The sequence below is a fragment of the Physeter macrocephalus genome, chromosome 20 (assembly GCF_002837175.3).
Source record: "Physeter macrocephalus isolate SW-GA chromosome 20, ASM283717v5, whole genome shotgun sequence".
NCBI classification, from domain to species: Eukaryota; Metazoa; Chordata; class Mammalia; order Artiodactyla; family Physeteridae; genus Physeter; species Physeter macrocephalus.
The window spans coordinates 73,076,998-73,086,240 of NC_041233.1; the positions used below are offsets into that span (position 1 = coordinate 73,076,998).

The 9,243-nt window shown below is 47.8% G+C and overlaps 1 long non-coding RNA gene across 1 annotated transcript; it reads left to right on the forward strand.

Moving 5' to 3' along the window:
* Nucleotides 1–4,711: 4,711 nt before the first annotated feature.
* LOC114484542 (uncharacterized) lies at nucleotides 4,712–9,106 on the forward strand. The gene is made up of 3 exons (XR_003677588.2): nucleotides 4,712–4,807; nucleotides 6,571–6,688; nucleotides 7,782–9,106. It is a non-coding gene; the product is annotated as an uncharacterized lncRNA (long non-coding RNA).
* The last annotated feature ends 137 nt before the right edge of the window (nucleotides 9,107–9,243 follow it).

Genomic DNA, 9,243 nt, shown 5'->3' on the forward strand with positions numbered 1-9,243 from the left:
TGGAAGACAGAATGGTGGAATTCACTACTGTGGAACAGAATAAAGAAAAAAGAATGAAAAGAAATGAAGACAGCCTAAGAGACCTCTGGGACAACGTTAAACACAGCAACATTTGCATGATAGGGGTCCCAGAAGGAGAAGAGAGAGAGAAAGGACCCGAGAAAATATTTGAAGAGATTACAGTTGAAAACTTCCCTGACATGGGAAAGGAAATAGCCACTCAAGTCCAGGAAGCGCAGAGAGTCCCAGGCAGGAGAAACCCAAGGAGAAACACCGAGACACATAGTAATCAAATTGGCAAAAATTAAAGACAAAGAAAAATCATTGAAAGCAACAAGGGAAAAATGACACATAACATACAGGGGAACTCCCATAAGGTTAACAGCTGATTTCTCAGCAGAAACTCTACAAGCCAGAAGGGAGTGGCACGACATATTGAAAGTGATGAAAGGGAAGAACCTACAACCAAGATTACGCTACCCAGCAAGGACATGCTGTCTACAAGAGACCCACTTCAGACCTAGGGACACATACAGACTGAAAGTGGGGGGATGGATAAAGATATTCCATGCAAATGGAAATCAAAAAAAAGCTGGAGTAGCAGTACTCATGTAAGATAAAATAGACTTTATTAGAAGATATAACAATTATATATGCACCCAACATAGGAGCACCTCAATACATAAGGCGACTGCTAACAGCTATAAAAGAGGAAATCAACAGTAACGCAATAATAGTGGGGGACTTTAACACCTCAGTTACACCAATGGACAGATCATTCAGACAGAAAATTAATGAGGAAACACAAGCTTTCAATGACACAACAGACCAGATAGATTTAATTGATATTTATAGGACATTCCATCCAAAAACAGCAGATTACACTTTCTTCTCAAGTGCACATGGAACATTCTCCAGGATAGATCACATCTTGGGTCACAAATCAAGCCTAGGTAAATTTAAGAAAATTGAAGTCATATCAAGCATCTTTTCCGGCCACAATGCCATGAGATTAGAAATCATTTACAGGCTACAAACGACAAATGCTGGAGAGGGTGTGGAGAAAATGGAACCTCTTGCACTGTTGGTGGGAATGTAAATTGATAGAGCCACTATGGAGAACAGTATGGAGGTTCCTTAAAAAAACTAAAATTAAAATTACCATATGATCCAGCAATCCCACTACTGGGCATATATCCAGAGAAAACCGTAATTCAAAAAAGACACATGTGGGCTTCCCTGGTGCCACAGTGGTTAAGAATCCACCTGCCAATGCAGGGGACATGGGTTCGAGCCCTGGTCCGGGAAGATCCCACATGCCGCGGAGCAACTAAGCCCGTGCGCCACAACTACCGAGCCTGCTCTCTAGAGCCCGCGAGCCACAACTACTGAGCCCACGTGCCGCAACGACTGAAGCCCGTGCGCCTAGAGCCCGTGCTCTGCAACAAGAGACGACACCACAATGAGAAGCCCGCGCACTGCAACGAAGAGTAGCCCCAGCTCGCCACAACCAGAGAAAGCCCACGCACAGCAGCAAAGACCCAACACAGGCAAAATAAATAAATAAATTAATTAATTAATTAAAAAAAAAAGACACATGCACCCCAGTGTTCATTGCAGCACTATGTACAATAGCCAGGACATGGAAGCAACCTAAATGCCCATCAAGAGACGAATGGATAAAGAAGATGTGGTACATATATACAATGGAATATTACTCAGCCATAAAAAGGAACAAAATTGGGTTAGTTGTAGAGACGTGGATGGACTTAGAGACTGTCATACAGAGTAAGTCAGAAAAAGAAAAACATATTGTATGTTAACGCATATATGTGGAATCTAGAAAAATGGTACAGATGAACTGGTTTGCAGGGCAGAAATAGAGACACAGATGTAGAGCACAAATGTATGGACACCAAGGGGGGAAAGTGGTGGTGGTGGGGCAGTAGTGAGATGAATTGGGAGATTGGGGTTGACATGTATACACTAATGTGTATAAAATAGATAACTAATAAGAACCTGCTGTATAAAAAATAAATAAAATAAAATTCAGAACAAAAAAAGAATCACCCTAAAGAGACATCTTTAAACAGCTTTATTGAGGAGGAATTTACGTAGTATAAAATTCATTGTAAGAGTACAGTTTCATGAATTTTAGTAAATTCAAACAGTTGTGCAACCATCACCACAGTCCAATTTTAGAACATTTTCATCACCCTAAAAATTTTTCATGTGCCCATGTACAGTCACTCCCCCTCCCACCCCCAACCCCAGGAAAACACTGATCTGCTTTAAAATTAATTTATTTATTTATTTTTGGCTGCGTTGGGTCTTCATTGCTGCATGCGGGCTTTCTCTAGTTGCGGCGAGCGGGGGCTACTCTTCGTTGCGGTGCATGGGCTTCTCATTGCAGCGGCTTCTCTTGTTGCGGAGCACGGGCTCTAGGCACGTGGGCTTCAGTAGTTGTGGCTCACGGGCTCAGTAGTTGTGGCTCATGGGCTCTAGAGTGCAGGCTCAGTAGTTGTGGCTCACGGGCTCCAGAGTGCAGGCTCAGTAGTTGTGGCACATGGGCTTAGTTGCTCCATGGCATGTGGGATCTTCCCAGACCAGGGCTCGAACCTGTGTCCCCTGCATTGGCAGGCGGATTCTTAACCACTGTGCCACCCGGGAAGTCCCCTGATCTGCTTTCTATCGTCATAGTTTTACCTTTTCTAGAAGTTTCATACAAGTGAATCATACAATATTTTTGTGTCTGGATTCTTTGACTTTTGAGGTCCGTCCAACTTTTAAGGCGTCAGTAGTGTGTGGCTTTTTATTGCTGAGCAGTGTTCCATTGTACGGCTGTACCACATTTTGCTTGTCCACTCCCCAGGCAGTAGATGTTTGGATTGTGTCCAGTTTTTGGCTATTACATGTGATGCTGCTCTGACCATTTATGTATGACTCTTCGTGGGGTATATGTTTGCATTTCTCTTCAACTCAAATTTAAGTGCAGGGCATGGGTATTGTTGTGAACTGTTCACAGAGCTGGAGAAAAGAGTGACAGTAAATGTTTAATCCACAAGTTGTTCCTCAGCACCTCCTCCCTGCTGGGTGCTGTGCTGGGCTCTGGAGACCCACACCCTCACCAGTCAGCCTCCCTCTTCTTCAGGGGCTGGGGGCAGGGAGGCAGCCTCGGGCCCTGCTAGCTACCCACTTACCTAGCCCAGCTCATCGAGAGAAACTTCCTTTTTTGCATGAAGGCCAATTTAGGGTAAAAGAAAGGTTTGACGGTCTGCTCTTTTTTAAATGTTTATCTTTCTCTTAAGAATAAAGTGTCTTCGACCGTGCGTAAGCATTCTTTTATCACTTCCCTGTCACGGAAAGGTTTATTTTCTTTGGCTAAAATTTCAGAAACTGCGTAACCAGCAATATCTGATTGTAATAGGGCACCTTTGATCAGATTTCAGGAGCCTAGTCCGTGCTGTTTTCCTTGGCCTGGCCTTGTCAGCTACTCAGTTGCAAGCTGTCACGCGTCTTGCAGTGTCTCCTCATGACCGGTGTCTGGTTTGGAATGTCTTCTCTTCCACACAAGACAAATGGAGTGAGGCTGGCCTCGCCTCACTGACGTCGAAACACGGAATGCTCAGCAGCCACTTTTCTCCTCCTGGAGTCGAACAACTTTGTCTTGTATTCCTGAAAGTTTATTTTAAAAGCCACCCTTCTTGGCGCCCTCCGTCCTCGTGGGGGAAGGACATTCCCGCAGAGGATCGGATGAGCTGAGCGTTAGTGTCTTAAGCAGAGAACAGGCGTGCTGGGTACAGCAGAGGAGCCCAGACAGCGGGCTGTAGCCCCAGGGTCACAGGGTCATGGGAGGACAGAGTGCACAGAACAGAGTTCAGGGGAGGGAACGGTGGGGAGAGTGCCTGTGCATCTTGCGCTGAGCGGTGCTGTGTGTGGAGCTGTGTCTTATCCAGGGCTCGGGTTCTGAAGTTCACACGCAAGTGTCATCTATAGTCAAAAATTTCCCTTGAAAGTCTCTGACATTGCTCTTGAGTACACATGATTTTGTGTATATAACCCATACAGTCAATCATATGTTTAAATGTTTAATATAGAGAGTAACATATATTCTAGAAAAGATGACAACATGGTAGGAAATATACATATGTGTTTATGCAAAATAAAATTTTATAGCACATTGTTAATCACACAAGCAAAAGATGGGTGCATACAGGAAGACATATTCATGTTACATGTGGGTATGATGCCACACCAGTGCACTTGGAGCCGACCTTCCTCCACTGGAAGGGGTGGGAATAACCGGGGGGGCCTGTTCAGGAGAGGAAGGCCAGTGGCAGAGTCCTGGACTGGAAGGAAAACATGGAGTGGTCCTCAGTGGCAAGTCCAGCATTTCCGTCAAACGGACTGCCATCTGGTTCTAAGTAAGGATTTGTCTGTAAGCTGCCTTTGCTTGTGCTTGGTATTTTATTTGGGGTGCTTTGGGGGACTGATGGAGACCACTGTGGAGTCAGGGAGGTAAATCCCATCTCCGGTTCCTCTGGCACCAACCCCAGGCATCCTCTGTACGTGTGCACGTTGCCTTCACCCTTTTGCACGTGCATTGTTTTTCTAAGAGAGAAGGGAGAGCTGCTGTTTGCCGGCCTCTGTCATGAGTTGCAAGATGCCTGGAAAACTGTCTCACTCCACGTGCTAAGCTGCTTTCTCTTCATTTCCACTAGGCCATTAAAGACACAGCAACATCCAGAGTTGTGCTGTTTGGGACCTCAGCTTTTATCCCTGAAGTCTTCTCATACTTTTTTAAAAGGTAAGAGGTACGCTCATCTCCCTGGGTAGGAATAAACATTTTAACAATCAAAATTTTATAAAACTTGTCAAATACTGAACCCGGATGGAGAGGTGGGAATAAGTTGCTTCAGGAATCTTCCTTCTAAACACGCTTCATCACAGTTAAGACAGTAGGATTGATTTAGGGCAGATGTGCAAATCCCGATGGGCACGTTCCAGCAAACCTGGAATCTCGCCCAGGCCCTGTCCTCAGTTACGTCTGCTCCTTGGGCATGTCCCGGCAGCTGCTGAGGCTGGATTCTTCGCTTCTAGAACGATGAGTGTGGGTGATTTGCAGGTCCTCCCAGCTCTGTTATGCTGTGAATATGGCTCATGCCTCTTTTTCCCCCTTCATTCCAAGCATGTGTTAAATTAGCTTAAGTGGCCCAGAATCAGTAGACTGCCATCCCTTTTGAGAAGCGAGACATGGCCTGTTAGGAGGAGAGCCTGGGATCAGCCAGTATGAGAGGCCCCACTTGCAGTGAGTAGCTTAGGGCAGAAGGGAGATGCGTTGGTTTACATATTGGGTATGGTCGGGGTACGTTGCCTGTGGCAGCTGATCAGAAGCTCTGGTGCAGGACGGTCCTCTCTTCTCCTTCGTGGGTGTTGTCTTCCTTCTCTGCCACCACACACTGGCTTCTTCACGTTGAGGGACGTGACTGCAGCCACCTCCCAGCTCATATCCTCGTGGTGTCCTGATGAGAGAGAAAAACACAGCAAACCCTGGGGGTTTGGGGGCAGGGAATGTCTTCCACTCAGTTCACAAACTCCCAAGGAAGGATTCTATCGGCCCAAGAGGGGTCACCTGCCTGGTGCTGAACCAGTCTGCTCTGTCCAGGTGGTGAGCTCGGAAGTCCCTGCTAGGACCACACAGGAGCACATTTCAGGAAGTAGCAGTGTCCTGGGCAGAGCCAACTGTTACTTCCCGTGGTCGATCCAGCTAGGTGGGTGTGGGGACTTCTGTTGGGTCGGGCTCTTCCTGAACCTCTCTGGCTGGCCTCAGAGTGGGGGCTTCTGGAAAAGCTGGGGTCCTGCGGTTCGTCCCCTAAGGCCTGCCCAATGGCACCCGCTGCCTGGTGAGGAGAGATGGTCCTCATTTCCCAGTGGGCCTTGGGTGCCTGGAAGGACCTCATGTCATCCCACAGCCGTGATGGTGTCCAAGCTGGAGTGACCACCGTGGCTCTTCCGACTCAACCCTTTCATTTTGCATCTGAAAAAACTCAAGGCTCAGAAGGGGAAAGTGACTTGCCCAAGAGCACACAGTCTGTCAGTGGCCGAGCCCCAGCCGGACCCCAGGACCCCAGGTCTCTGACTCCCAGGCTGGGCTTCTTGCACCTTCTTCCCACACTCTCAAAGGTCATGGTTAGAATGTCACATCTGTGTCACAGTGTAGCCCAGGGGAGAGCACAGGCTCTAGAATCTGACCTCTCACTTTTAAGAATTTGGAGATCTTTGACAAGGGACTTACACGGTCTGTGGCTGCAGCCTCTTGTTCGTGTGAAGGGGATGATGATAACACAAACCTCATGGGGTCATGGGAGGATCTAATGAGCAAATGCGTGTGAAGTGCTTGACCCGGGCCTGACGTGTAGTGAGCGCTCTGTGGGTGCAGCTGCTAGTATCTCCTGTTTGTGGGGCAAGTGGGAACCAAGTCCGGGCCTGCAGCTGCTGGCAAGACAGTTGGACACCATTCGAGCAGAGGGCCGGCCTCTAAAAACAGTCCTGGTACCTTGTCTCTTACAGGACCCAGTTTTTCCTGCAGCGTCCGTGGTCACTGTGGACCCTAAAGCTTTCTTGTACTATCCTTGTCATGGGACTGATGGTGCCAGTTTCTTTTAGTGTATTCCCACAGATTGGACGGGTAAGTGTCCCCCTTCAACTTCCTCTAAGAATATATATCTCTTTCTTTCCCTCGTTATCAGAGTGAAATAAACTATTCTCCGAAAAAATCTGCAAAATTTACAAAAGTATAAAACAAAGTAACATTATTTATGCATAATCCCATCTCCCAGGTCACTTGTACAGTTTTGGATTCTGTTTTTAAGTGTATATCTGAAGCATTTTTCTGGGACATTAAAAAAAAAAACCTTTGAGATATTTTAAATACTTCATAATATACTATAGCGACACCCCACCCAATGGAACTTTCTGCAGTGATGGAAATGTTTCATATCTGTGTTGTCCAATGTGTGTAGCCGCTTAGCACATGTGGCTGTTGAGCACTTGAAACGTGACTAGTGTGACTGAAGAACTGAATTTTTAATCTAGTTTAATTTAATCTTACGTGCTCACATGCAGCTAGTGGCTGCTGTTCCATAGACCAGGGTGTATTACGATCTATGGTGCGTCGGACTTCCTGGACTCAGATTCCCAGCTCTTCCATGACCCTGGTCAATCTGCTTAAACTCTCTGAGGCTTAGTTTCTGTTAAAGACAGATGATGATCATAGTACCTCTGCAAAGCCTTGTTGCTGGTATCAAGGACATTATTGATGTAGTAGATACCAATTTCTAGCATTTCTTGGCTGAACATTTCAAATGCTTGTTGCTGTCACCCCCGTCCGCAAACCCCACCAAGCAAGTCTTGGCATTTGCTGGACTTTTAAAATACCTTGTTGGTCCAAGGCTGGCATGACGTAGCTGAATGGTGGTCCTGTCCTGCCTAGGGTGGTTTGCAGAGAGAGAGCCCAAGGCTAAGAGGGATTCTGCCAGGCCCCTGCCCAGGGCACCTCCTTGGACATTACATGGGCCACAGCATTTGTTTATATTTGAAATTTTCCATAAGAAAGTTTTTAAGAAGTTAGGTTAATGGTTTTTTGTTATAGATTAGACATCACTGAAAAGGTTATGTGAAATAGATGCTTTCTGAAATTGTGTTTGTTTTTTTTTAAACTTGGCTTCTAAGGCAAGAAAACATCTTAATGTGAATATTAAGAATTTAACTTCGTGTTTTAGATACCGTGCAGTGAGCTTGAAAAGGAAATTCAGTCTGCAACAGAAGAAACAGAACTCTTCTATAACAGAGGGGTGTAGGGGTGAGTTTTAGGTGAATTTGTTTGGTACCTGCGTGAAGACCTTCCTCCAAGGTTTCAGTTTGGACAACCCTGCCAGAAGTGTCCTGGAACCCCCAGAGGTGTCTGCGCCAACAGGATGGCTTCCAATTACGCATGCCAAGACTGTTTTGTGGCTGATCGTACCTAGGGTTAAACAAGCTTGGGTGGAAGGAGAGAAACGGGGGCTGTCCTGTCTAACCCACCACACGGGGCTGCTGAGGGGATGCCTGTGTGATATAAGATTCAGTTTTCTATTCGTCAGCCTGTGAAAGGATACTGTGAACTTACTAATAAACTTTTCTAAAGTTGAGTATTGGAAACCAAAGGAGAAAGGTCCACCAATGCCCACGTGCCCAAGGCACAGGCATTAAACTGGTGGCCCATCTCGAGGTGTATATGTGGGGAGCCAATGAAGGCCTCCAACCCCCAAAGCAATCCTGTTTTCCTTCTCAGCTTACTCCTGTTGGACAGCTGCTTAAAATCTTTGCCAGCTGCTGCCCAGCTCCTCCTTTCTCCTCACTGGCAGGTGACCCTGTCTCCTCCTCCACTGTGAAAGCCAGGGCTGTTGGCCTCCTGGCACCAAACCTGCTGACCTCCCTCCACGCACGCCCGGCCTCCCCTCCTCCGTGCAGAGTCAGCTGTGCCCTGGGCTTGAGCCCGACCCCTCCTGTTTCCTCAGGGGCTTTGCTCTGCAGCCTCCACTGCCCCTCTGGCTCCAGCCTTCCCCCTGCTCCTCCTCAGTAGCATTTCAGCTGCTTGAGTCACCTGCCTCATGAAAAAAGCAAAACCCCCCCTTGGTAGCCAGACTTTTTCAAAGAGTTTTCTACCCTCACTGTTTCCACCCCGCCCTCCACTGCTGAGACTGCTGTCATCCGTGCCTCCCCCAGATGCTGGTCATACTGCCAGTGACCCCCGTGCAGGCCTGTCGTGGGGCTTGCTCTCCCCTGCCCAGCAGGCCCACGCCCAGCGGCCCCCTGCACTTTGCCATCTGGAGGTCCACTTGAGAACATCTTTCCCTCCCAACCTCAGGAAATGGCACCACCGCGTACCAGCTTCGTCAGGATCACTGGCCTCGGCCTTACCACCCCCCCATCGCCCCACCCCATTCAATACTATTGGGCAGACTCTATCTAGAACTCACCCCTCCGCGTCCACTGCCCAGCCCAACAGCATATCCCCTGCTGGTGTCGCTCATCAGTCCATCTCCAGCCCACTCTTCTAAACCACACCTGCTTAAAAGCCTTAAATGGGGCTTCCCTGGTGGCGCAGTGGTTGAGAATCCGCCTGCCGACGCAGGGGACACGGGTTCGTGCCCCGGTCCGGGAAGATCCCACATGCCGCGGAGCGGCTAGGCCCGTGAGCCA